Source organism: Mytilus californianus, unplaced genomic scaffold, assembly GCF_021869535.1.
Source record: "Mytilus californianus isolate M0D057914Y unplaced genomic scaffold, xbMytCali1.0.p SCAF_83, whole genome shotgun sequence".
Taxonomy (NCBI): Eukaryota; Metazoa; Mollusca; class Bivalvia; order Mytilida; family Mytilidae; genus Mytilus; species Mytilus californianus.
Genome location: NW_026262738.1, coordinates 62,146 through 75,554, shown reverse-complemented (window position 1 = coordinate 75,554; position 13,409 = coordinate 62,146). Strand labels below are relative to the sequence as shown.

The window sequence follows — 13,409 nt, the reverse complement described above, 5'->3', positions numbered from 1 at the left end:
TGTGTTTGAGCTTTTGATTTTGCCTATTGATTAGGACTTATATCTAGAAATTGACTATGAGGGTCGGTTGAAAACAAAACTTTACGACAAAAGAGATGATTTCAGCTTTCCAATTGTGACCTTTTCATTTTTAAACCAACAGTTTCAAATGGTGCAGTTGAAATCATCACTTCGTAAATTTTACGGACGCCATCACGAGTTGGTTGACCGTTATGGAATATCGTTTCACAGATGATATCGGATATGTTCCTTATGTCGTAACTACAATCCCGTTCCCTTTTCACGAATGTGACCTACCGAATTAGACTATTTACCGGCTTTGTAATAACACGAGCAACACGACGGGTGCCACATGTGGAGCAAGATCTGCTTACCCTTCCGGAGCACCTGAGATCACCCCCAGTTTTTGGTGGAATTCGTGTTGCTGTTGTACCCCTATTTGTGAAATTTTTTTGACCTATTGTGTCTGTTTGTTTTGTTCACACATCGTTGTCAATATAATGGAATTTGATGCAACTGTCATACAAGTGAGAGGTTTAGCTAGCTTTAAAACCAGGTTTAATCCACCATTTTCTACATAAGAAAATGCCTGTACCAAGTCAGGAATATGACAGTTGTTATCCATTCGTTTGATGTGTTTTGATTTTGCCATTTGATTAGGGACTTTCCTTTTTGAATTTTCCTCGGAGTTCAGTATTTTTGTTGTTTTACTTTTTACATCTATAACAAGACATGAAGTGATTGAGCACATGTACCATCATATGACCACTTCGTCATATATTAATTTTAAACCCATATAATCAAACTTATATTAAAAATTATGTACGACACAAAGTGATGGAATCTGCTCATTTAGTAATTTCGAAATTCATTTCAGGCGTAAGTTTGACTGTCCCTCTGGTATCTTTCGTCCCTCTTTTAATACACGCAAAATATAAAACGTAAGATTTGACAAAATATCTTTGACGTGTTTAAATGCTCTATTGCTCCATTAGGAGTGGAAAAGAGTTATATTCAAACCAGCACTTAAGGAGTAGGGGTTAAATTGCATTCACCTTGTCCGTCTATTCAATCAACAAGTATTACCAGAACACTTTTCTAAGGAACTACTGAATAGAATGGCTTCGAATTCATCATTGATTAGAAGCTTAGATGTAAAGTGTTTGAGATACAACGGATAAGCGTTATTACATTAAAAATAAACCATGAGCCCTGAGGGCGAAATTTTCTTTTTAACATACTAACGCTTATCCGTTGTGTCTCGTGTTTAAACTATTGTTGTGACGACTTTTCGAAACAACAGATCTTTTCATAATAAGACCCTTTTCTAAGCTCAAATGACTAAATAAATCAATTAAGAGGACGATGAACTATCAATGCTGTTTGATAGAACTATACATTCACTTTAATGATTTTAATAGTAGACAAGAAGGCAAAAATCAATACAAAATCTATCAACTTACTGTTTGAGGAAAATGTTTCCCATTTATCGCTTTTTGACAAGATAAAGCTTCTTCGAAAAAAACTTTCAGTAAAACAAAGTTACTGAAAGAAACTTCTTGGTTTACACTTGGTTTATTTTACGAGCATGCATTGAAACCAAAGATGATTATCCATGAAACAGATGAATTTGATATTAACATCACATAACAGTATTCTCATTTTCTTATGAATTACATGAAATAGTCGATAATTATGAATTTCAAATCAAATATAATCAAATAATGATCTATTTTTAGTACTTAAATGTCAATAACAAAATCATAAGAAAAAAAGAAAATAGCTGAATCAGAATTTAACAACTATGTCTCAAGTGTTACTCTCAACATCAACTCTTCATATCATCCTAACCTTCCAGTATACAGATATAAAGTAATAAGAGCACAACATATATAATCCAAGAGGTTACGTTAAATTGAGTTTCAATCGACAAATTGAAAATAATTTAGACAAAAGTGAAGAGTTATCAACAGTAAATGACAGACAAAAAGTTTAAAATGATATTTATCATCATCGAGATTTGACTTTGGTGAAACCTTGCCTAATGTAAAAAATTTACCGAAAAACGATCAGGTATGACAAATTTAAATGAGGGAAATTCGATTAATTTTTTAAATGGAAAGCATTTCACAGTTGAACAAAGCATGCCATGTAAAATAATAAACGTCATTTATTTCTTATGTGTTTAAATTGTGAGGAATACTCTATTGGAGAGATAAAGAAATTAATTACAGATTAGAATGACAGTTTATGGGCAGCAAACTACCATGAATATTAAACAAAGATTCGGGATAACAAATATTTCAATCGTTGTTCTAATCGACGATCTAAAATAATCTAATTACATATGGTCAATCGTTGAAAGGATTTTCTCCGAAAAAAGGGACTAACAAAGCGAACAATGGAATATAGTAGATGACTCTATTTCAGCTTAGAATATAGACCAATGAAATTGAATGAATGAATGAATGAATGAATCTTTATTGCAAAAGCATAGACATTCTATGGCAAAATTAACAACATATATTAGGCCTCAAGATATGATTTTTAATAAGAATTTTAAGAATATAAGAAGAAAAATACTTAAACTTTTGTTTGTGTTGAATATGAATGCAAGAATTTCTTTATTTTGATAGAAATTATAAACTGCCATTTGATTTCAGTACTTTTTGTGCATAAAATATGCTCAATTTCAAGGAGAAGATACTAAATTCTTGTTCGTGTTGCTTAAAAATGCAAATATTTCTTGGTTTTTAACAGAAAAAATGCAACGTTAATTGCAATCATTCATTTTAAATGCCTTTAGAAAAGTAATGTTGTATAAAATGTGATTAATAGAAGGATAAATATGCAAAAACTTTTGATTTTGTTGAATAAGAATGCAATCATTTCTTTATCTTAATGAAAATTATTGACCGCCATTTGATTTCAATATTTTTTGTAAATCAGGATTTGTTGTTTTTCATAAAATATGCTGAATTTCAGGGAAAAGATACTAAATGTTTGTTTGTGATGCTTAAAAATGCAAATATGTCTTCTTTTATATCAGAAATAATGCAACGTCAATTGCAATCAGTCACTATCAATGCCTTTAGTTAAGTAATTTTGTATAAAATGTGAATAATTGAAGGATAAATATGCATAAACTTTTGTTTTTGTTGAATAGAAATGCAATCATTTCTTTATTTTAAATGTAAATTATTGACCGCCATTGGATTTTTGTACTTTTTATGGTTTCAGATTAGTTTTTTTTCATAAAATTAAAAGAATATCAGAGAAAATAAACTAAAATGTTGTACGCATTGTTTAAAATTACCAATTTTTCTTCTTTTGATAAAAATTAATGCAATGTTATTTGTAACTAGTTTTTTCAAAGTCCTCAAGATAAGATTTTTTATAAGAATTTTAAGAAAATAAGAAGAAAAATACTCTAAGTTTTTTTTGTGTTGAATATGAATACAAGCATTTCTTTATTTTTATAGAAATTATAATCCGCTATTTGCTTTTAGTACTTTTTGTGCATCAGGATTTGTCGTTTTTCATAAAATATGCTGAATTTCAAGGAGAAGATACTAAATTTTTGTTCGTGTTGCATGAAAATGCAAATATTTCTTCCTTTATATCAGAAATAATGCAACGTCAATTGCAATCAGTCATTAAAAATGCCTTGAGTTAAGTAATTTTGTATAAAATGTGAAAAATTGAAGGATAAATTTGCATAATCTTTTGTTTTTGTTAAAAAAGAATGCAATCATTTCTTTCTCTAAATGGAAATCATTGACAGCCATTGGATTTTTGTACTTTTTATAGTTCAGGATTTGATTTTTTTCATAAAAGTAAAACAATACCAGGGAAAATATACAGTAACTGTGTTCGCATTGTTTAAAGTTACCATTTTTTCTTCTTTTGATAAACATTTCAGCAATGTTATTTGTAAATAATTATTCTTAAGGCCTAAAGATAAGTTTCTTTTATAAGAATTTTAAGATAATAAGGATAAAAATACTTAAAAATATTGAAAATAATACACCGAAATTTGCAATAAATGAACATTTCATTTTCTACAGCATTTTCGAAGAAAAACAATCCCAATCGCGATAAACTCCGTTTTATCAGAGACATATAATACATATATTGTATTATATGTCTCTGGTTTTATCACTCTCCAGGTTTGAAAATATATAAACTAATAAGAACAAAAATCACCCTTCTTTTATAATAATATTTAAATTTGGTTGTTTCTGCATACTCTTATCTTTTTAAATTCTTAAAACTCTGCTGAATAATTAATAAAAGAATGTTTCGTATTTTCCATGGCGCCATTTTAATCTAATGAAACGAAACTAAGATTCTGTTATTTGTATTTGTTCATCATGTGACGTAGCAGAGTTCAATCCGTCAGAAAGGTCAATCGGTTCAATCCGTCCGATCCGTCCGATCAATAAAATATTTTTACTATAAGTCTGACGGATTGGTTTGACGCGAACTTGACTGATCGGTGACTGATCGATGACCGCTGATTGATCGCTAAAATAGTAACGCCTAAGGTTGCAAGTACTGTGATATAAAACATGAATAGACAACAGAGAATAATAGTATAATACTATGACAAATGTAAAGTTATGAGACTAAATGAGATATAATATTCCATGCAGATTTTACACAATTACATAATTTGATAGTAAGAGACTTGTTAGCTGCTTGTAGTATATACAAACGTTTGTGATTATTAGGCCAAGAACAATGATACTTTGGTAAAACTTTTGTTCGTACAGATCTAAAACCTGGACAAACAAGAACAAAATGGTATTCATCTTCAATAACACACATTTTACCGCATTCACATAAACGATTTTCTCTTGGAATATTTTTGTAACGACCAACTTCAATATTTAACTTTAATGTTCCACTACGTAACTTTGTTAACAGACAAACATTATTGTCATAAGTAAGATATTTTTCAATACAAAAAGATAATTTCAATCTACTATAAAAGGAAAGTTTATTGCAATCTTGAACAGTTGTTGACCAATTATGCAGGTAATAATCTTTAATGCGAGTTTTAATATCATCTATACAGATTGTGCCAGCATCTCGATATAACCATACACAATTTAACCCAAGATCATATAAGATATCACGTATATTTTCGAAACCCAGTTAACATAATTATCATTGTTAGCATCTTCATACAAGAGTTTATACACATCGTATACAACTTTTGGTTTATTTGTAATAACATGTAATCAATATTTCAATATTTTCTTTTTTCTTACAATAAAAAGAGGTAAATGGCCAAGTTCGCCAACTAAAAAATATATGGTACATTTCTACCCAATTTTAACACAAATCTACAAACTCGGTTATGGATAGAGTTCGATATCTTTAGCACGATGAAAACCCCATATTTCTGATGCAAAGCCTAAGACGGATCCAACGATACTGTCGAAAAGAAACATCTGTTCTTCCGGAGTAACAAAGAATTGTTTAAGATATTTCATTAGTGATGACATGGCTCTAGATCCTTGTTGTGCTAAACGTTTTTGAGTATGTAAAAACTTTCCGTTGTAGTGTAATAATATACCAAGCTACACATATGAATTCACTTGCAGTTCATTGTTATCATAGAAAAAACGATTGTTTACTGATCTAAATTCATTTCTAAATACCGCTACTTTGGTTTTTACAGTATTTACTTCGATATTTCATTATTGTAGTAAAGTAAAAGTTTATCAAATAAGTGTTGCAGAATAGTCGGTATTTTCCAAATAAAACGGTATCGTCAGCAAAAAGAATTAGATAAATAAGAATTCCATTCAAATATACATCTTCGTCTACATCAGTAGAGATATTTTGAATAATGTCATTTATAAAAAAAAAGAAAAGTAAGGGAGATAAGGGTTCGCCTTGTTTTACACCAAGCTGGTTATCAAAGGCCTCTGATAGTACTTCATCAGACTGCACACGTAAACGCACAGATGAATAAATATAATTTACCATTGATACGAATTTACTGCAAACTCCAAATTTGAGAAGTTTCTATATCAAAATTCTTTTGTCAGTCTTATCAAACGCCCTTCGAAAGTCTACGAAACCACAGTATAATTTTAATTTATGCTGAAGAGTATGTTAAGTAATTCCATGCAAAGTAAATATAGCGTCAATAGTCGAACGTCCTGGCTGAAATCTGAATTGGTTGTCTATTATATGATTTTTGTCCTGAGACAACGATAACAAACGGTCAGTTAAAATACTAGTGAACAACTTCGAAAGGATGCTTACTAATATTATAGATCTATTAATCGGATTCGTAAGATCGCCACTTTTAGTAACAGGAATAAATAAGCATTCAGTCTTGTTTTCTAGATATATTCTGATAACAAAGATCAAGTTGAATACGGTTTTTAAAATTGGTGTAAAATATACAGAACATGATGAAAACATCTCATCTAAAATTTCATCGTTACGTGCACTTTTGTCCAGATTTTGGTCTCTTTAATGCTTTAATAATTTCGTCTTCCGAAATGTCTGCATTTAGTAAGTCTATTTTTACACCATCAAAATAAGTGTCATGTAAAATATCTAACACTGCATCAGATAGCTCGGGTGAGTTCATAGATATAAGAAGATGTGGTATGAGTGCCAATGAGACAACTCTCCATCCAAGTCACAATTTGTAAAAGTAAACCATTATAAGTCAAAGTACGGCCTTCAACACGAAGCCTTGGCTCACACCGAACAGCAAGCTATGAAGAGCCCAAAAAATTACTAGTGTAAAACCATTCAAATAGGAAAACCAACAGTCTAATCCCAAGAACATTTCAAAATAGTTAAACATTTCGTCGTTGTCAACTGCATACTTTGTTTTATTTTTTGGCTATAAGGTTGACCAAAATTTCTTTGGATTTGTTTTTTCAATATTACAAAGCTCTTTTTTCCTTTTAAATTTGTACTGGGCTTTTTGCTCCACTTTATTGTACGTATTTCTAGCAGTCACGTATTAATTTCTGTTTACATCCGTTTGGTGACGTGTAACAAAAGTTTCTCGTGACATGAAATCTTTTCCGGGCGTTTTTACAATTGTAATCAAAACCATTCATTATTCGGACGATTTTGGCGATTTATGTTTTTATAAATAGAAACTGATTGTCCAAACACTTTAAAGACGCTATCGTAAATAATACGAGTTATCTCCCTTACAGCGTTATGTATGTCGACATCTGAAATATTTTCATTCACAACTGACAATAGACTTTCTCTATGAGATTGTAACATTTGTGCATACTCATCATTTTTATTATTTTTCCATTTGATGAAATTGTGTGTTGTAGTATTTGTTCTCTTTGAATATATAGTGGAATAGTTAAGTTAAAAAATTCGTAAGGGTTCCGTGGAACCCAGTGTCTCGCCTACTTTTGCTGTTAATTGCAGGCTCAACAAAAATGAGGAAAAAAATTAATAAAAATATTCCTCTCTATACTATCTTTTGATTGTAAGTAGCTTCTGTCCAAGTTTGGTAAAAATCCAGGATGGTTTTTGAATCTAATAAATGTTTTTAAAACTTTAACTGCAGACTGTATGTAAAGTTAACTGGACGAAAAACTAAGTCCATTTATAAGTAAAATACGGAAAAAATGGAACATATTTTTATCAAAATTTTCTTCTAGATACTATCTTATGATCATAAATAAGCTGCTGTCCAAGTGTAGTACAAATCCAGGATAGTTTAAGAAAGTTGTTAAAATTTTAAAAACTTTAACCACAGAGTGAATGTAATGTTAACTGGCAGAAAAACTAAGTCCATTTATAAGTAAAATACGGAAAAAATGGAATTTTTTTTTTACAAAATTTACTTCTGGATACTATCTTATGATCATAAACAAGCTTCTTTCCAAGTTTGGTAGAAATCCAGGATAGTTTAAGAAAGTTATTAAAATTTCAAAAACTTTAACCACAGAGTGAATGTAATGTTTCCTGGCAGAAAAACTAAGTCCATTTATAAGTAAAATACGGAAAAAATGGATTTTTTTTTTTACAAAATTTACTTTTGAATATAATCTTATGATCATAAACAAGCTTCTGTCCAAGTTTGGTAGAAATCCAGGATAGTTTAAGAAAGTTATTAAAATTTCAAAAACTTTAACCACAGAGTGAATATTTGTGGACGCCGCCGACGACAACGACGACGACGACGACGACGACGACGCCGACGGAATGTAGGATCGCTATGTCTCGCTTTTTCGACAAAAGTCGAAGGCTCGACAAAAACTAAAGCATATGATCTGAAAGCTCATTCATTTCTAGAACTTCAGTCACTAATAATATCATAATTGCTCGGAGACACAAGAAGATAATCGTTGACACTCACCCCTTTACTATTACAAAACGTGTGAATTTACCATTCGTATCGCCACCGAGTCTGCCGTTAGCTACAATTAATCTCGTGTTATAGTTCACCTGTAATAAATTACGTCCAAAAGCGTTAAACTTTTGCAACTTTATCCACTGAAGATCGATCAGAAATTATGGGGTTTTCAAAATGGTTTACACTAAGTCTTGTAACAAATTTATCTAATTGATCATTAAGCGAAACGTCACTCGCTTCACCAATGCGACTGTTAAAATCTCCGCATATCAAAACAATACCCTTTTCACTATAATCTAAAACAATACTTTCAATTATCTCTTGCACAAGTTTTAAAAGCAAAATACCATGGTTGAGTTCTTTTTCAACAAAAATACCTTTACATAAGTGTTGTTTACAATATACAGCTAAACCAACTTCATTTCTGGTACCAATATTTTTATTTCTAGAAACACAAGAAATTTTTTCTAACCCTTCTATGTGTATAAAGTTATTTTCTTGTAATCATGTTTCACTAAAAAATTAAATTTTTATACTTGTCTATTAGATTTAGAAAGTTATCATCATTGTAAACTAATGTAAGGCCATTGATATTCCAACATAAACATAGTAATGTCTCAGAAAATTCCATGGTTATGTCCTATAGTTCACTTTCTTTACCACCAACACATATACAGTCTTTAACGAAATACGCCCTTGTCTCTTGGTCGCGCAACTCCTTAAGTATGGTTAATTTTTTCCTTTCTCCGTATCTGGATTTCTTTATGCAATTGCTTCGAGACACCAAATTCCGAACATTTCAAATTTTGTTAGTTTTTCTTTACCAGATCTCTACTTTCGAATGTTGAAAATTCTACTAAGATTTAACGTGTCTTTTCATCCTTTTTGCCTAATCGATGAACATCTGAAATAACCACTTTCGTAGCAGCACCGTCTATTTTCATTTTATTTTCACAAAACCTGCCGATAATTTCAGAACGAATTTTCTACTCAGTTTCTTTAATGTTATAGAAGATTAAGTTATTTTGCATCGACTTCATTTGGATATCAATCAATTCGTCTTTAAGTTTGTAGTTTTCATTCTTCATGTTGTCGAGGGACGCATTTATTTCGTCAACAGGATTGTTTTCCGGCTTACAGATTTCATTTTTTTTTTTACAATTTATCAAGTTCGGACTAAAAAGATTCAATTTTATCGAAATTGTTACTGATTAGCTGCGTCGATTTTTCAATTTGGTTCATACGGTCGTCCATAACTTTGGCATTTACTTCTAGTTTTACAACTTTAGCATTCAAAGAAGTAACTAAGGAGTCTATTTTGTCAAGATTATTAAGTTTAATTTTTAAATGTATCCATTCTCCGAAATAACTCATCCACCCAGACTGGACGTTGTTGGGAGGTGTATTGTATGGGTGGCGAGTTGTACCTGTTGCATAGAATATATTGCACCGGAGTTCGGAGTAGAGCATAGCTGTTGATTTTGTAATTGAAACATCGGGTTAGGACTAGGCGAGTACATTAAGTTTGTACCTTGAGGAAAACGTTGCTGGTTCATATTGCTCACAAAACTTGAATTGTCATATAAAGGGTATGTGTGATTGTTTACATTCATTATGTTCCCCTTTCTTTACATTTGTCGAACAGAGTATGTCGTTGTGTTTACTTTTCTTTTTGGATGGCTTTATTTCTATTGAGTCATTTATTAAACTATTATCACCAGTATTACTTCTGTTTGACCTTTTTCGTCTTCCATTTCTAGGCATAGTTCCACACAAAAACTAGAAATTTCATTCTCACTACTAATTCACTACTGTCATGTTTATGTTAATTGTAAAGATTGTAAAGAATGAATGAATATCATTTTCCTAATGAGGGATTATCATATTGTCAAACCTACTGTTCAAAACAAAGAATTTTTACAAATGAGTTACAACCACCTCGATGCACATTTATCAGCTTGAAAGGATTTATGATTGAAACAAACTAAAAGTTGAATTTTGAATCAAACAAAAATTTAAAATAAGTTTGAAGTTTACTTGTGCAGTAACATTAATACCGTTATTATGTGAATATTTATAAAATCAAAATAACAATCAGAAAATAAACAATATCAAAGCCATGCAAAGAAAAACTAAAATAAAATAAAATAAATATAACCGAAAGCTTTAGCAAATACTCTTACCAAAACTCAAGATTACTGTGTCAGCAGTTGGTAATATTAGTCATTTTCCAAATTTCAATACAATTGGAACAGGAAATTCATTTGAACATTTAAATGTTAGTTAAGTACGTAGTATTTGATGTAAAGAGCTGGAAAAAATATTGGCTGTGGAATAAAATGTGTGAATTTGAATGTAATGATCTGAACTGTAATAAAAAAAGAAGATAATTCACCACTTACATCTTACATAATTTACATTCATACTCACAGTTAAGAATTTATAAAAATTTCTACTATTTCATCATACTTTTGTGTCAAATATCCCAAATTATACATGTAAGAAAGCAAGCCCTAACACCCATAAGACTTCTTCATAAATGAAATGCTTAAAAAAGAAGTTATGCATTAGTTATAAACATTGTACAGACAAGTAAAACAATTCCATGATGAAAACCAATGAAAAATGACAGGCCGACGTCATCGGGTTGGTTTAGATTTTAACTTTTGTGATCTCTCAAACACATACTTTTTGTTTACCGATATTTTGAATATTTCAACATGTAAATGAAGTTTTTCGTCACAAATTTCCCGAGTACAGCTGAATAGAATGAATTCATATTTAGTCATCAGCTTGCAAGTGATGAGTTGTTACCTGTGTGCACTATGTACGTCTGCCAGACAGCTACTTATTGTTTTCCTATACTTTGAATTTCGAAGGGGCGTACATGTATGTTGAGCAGGATCATACGTGCATTATTGTTTATTATTCATCTTAGATCATCACAACAGAATGTCTGCACCGGTCCCTTTCCAAAAGCATAATCGAGCAGTCCATATTTAATTAATAAGCATTTTATTTACCTTTGATAAACTCATTAATGATACTTATAATCGAAGTTTGGAAAATGAATATTTGGATATTTGATATCCTCGCGAAGCTAAATCTATTTATTTATGACAACAAACATTTTCAAGTGTATTTAGATAAGTCTGCACAGTTTTGTAGCTCTTATTAGCACATGAACGAGCACGTTAAAAAAACAATCGATTTAGTACAAAGCAGGATTATATACATATCTCGTCCTGAGATGTATGTAATTGTCCAATGGACATTAAACACCAGTCGTTCATCATCACTATTATACAAAAGGAAAGAAAGATAGTTGAATGGACCTTTTGGTTTTAGAAACACTTATTTCGTAAACTGAATTGGGGAACGTTCTCAGCATTCAATGGCCGTAAATTATGTAGCGTCATATTGTTGAACTGGATATTCTGATTCCTCTTCAAAATATTTCTTTTATCTGACATAATTCAAACGGTTGATGTGAGCTATTGCTAAGAATTGATGTTCATCGTCCACTTGTCGTCTGTCACAAGCTGTCATTGCTGTCCGTCTGTAAACATAAAAACATCTTCTTCCCTAAAATATAACTGCAAATTGAAGCAAAGCCTTATTGCAAGTACTAGATCTCTGAGTGTATGATAGGGTAGTTTTGGATCCATGCAAATCGAAAATTCTAAAATCTTTATTATAAAAAATGTAACATTCTCCAAATGGTCACTATATACTAGTATATATATATATACAAGTCTAAATTGAAAACAACGTTCAAACCTATGATTGCGTTGGATTAAAACCGCAATTTTTATACGTGTGCATGCAAAACAATTTTCTTGGTAGAGGGGTCTAAATACAGCACAAACAACATTTTCCAAAAGACCAAATGAGTGAAAAGGTATATTTTAACAAAACGCAATTGACTAGCAGGTCGAACAACTGATGTTCTTAAACCCTGCTGACTGCTATTGGTGATTGCCAAATAAACGGATCACAAGATGTAACAAAATAGATCTTATATTAATTCATTACCAAACAGAAAACAATAAACTTGCGGAAAAGATGGTAAACCGCAAACATTAGGTGCAAAAATTTGTACACCATATCCGGATTTCGACAATTAATGTCTCTTCAGTGATGTTAGGAATCGAAACGGTATTTGGAAGGCAATATAATTAACCTCAATTTAGGAAAGACTCTTAAATTTTGAAAGAGTCAAAATAGGATGAACGGATCATATAAACCCGAAGGCACATATACTACAAGCCCAAACGGAAAAAAATATAAACAAGTCTAAATTGAAAACAACGTTCAAACCTATGATTGCGTTGGATAAAAACCGCAATTTCTATAGGAGTGCATGCAAAACAAATTTCTTGGTAGAGGGGTCTAAATACAGCACAAACAACATTTTCCAAAAGACCAAATGAGTGAAAAAGTATCGAAATCCGGATATGGTGTACAAATTTTTGCACCTCATGTTTGCGGTTTATTGTTTTCTGTTTGGTAATCAATTAATAATAAAATCTATTTTGTTACATCTTGTCATCTGTTTATTTGGCAATCGCCAATGGCAGTCAGCGGGGTTTAAGAACATCAGTTGTTCGACCTGCTAGTCAAATGCGTTTTGTTGAAATATACTTTTTCACTCATTTGGTCTTTTGAAAAATGTTGTCATATATATATGTCTCAGAAATCCACAATTGTTTATTGATTAGCCTATTAGACGTGTTAGAAAAGAGATTTAAATACTGCGCTGATGTTAAATAACAATACCGATACAAGATTTAAGTGTGGAATTTCTCAAAATGCAATTGCATTGAAAAGTATCCGGGGTAGTAAAGTTTATCTTTGTGTTTGATACAATAAGCGAACGGTTAACGTCGACTCCAAATTTTAAGACGTGCATTGGCCTTTCGTAGATCGTCATACATTCATTTGTATTTGTTTGATGTAGGAGTGCAAAACAAAACTTAAAAAAAAATATATGTTAGGGTCAAGAATGGGAATGACGGATTTTACGTCCACAAGTTCAAATATA

The 13,409-nt window shown here is 31.0% G+C and overlaps 1 protein-coding gene and 1 long non-coding RNA gene across 2 annotated transcripts in view; both read left to right on the top strand.

Annotated features, from left to right (window-relative positions):
* The window catches only part of LOC127713876 (uncharacterized), a 194,011-nt gene that overhangs the window by 159,585 nt on the left and 21,017 nt on the right, over positions 1-13,409 (top strand). The gene's annotated exons all lie outside the window — the stretch shown is intronic.
* Positions 1-13,409, top strand: part of LOC127713875 (uncharacterized) — a 65,895-nt gene that overhangs the window by 41,410 nt on the left and 11,076 nt on the right. The gene's annotated exons all lie outside the window — the stretch shown is intronic.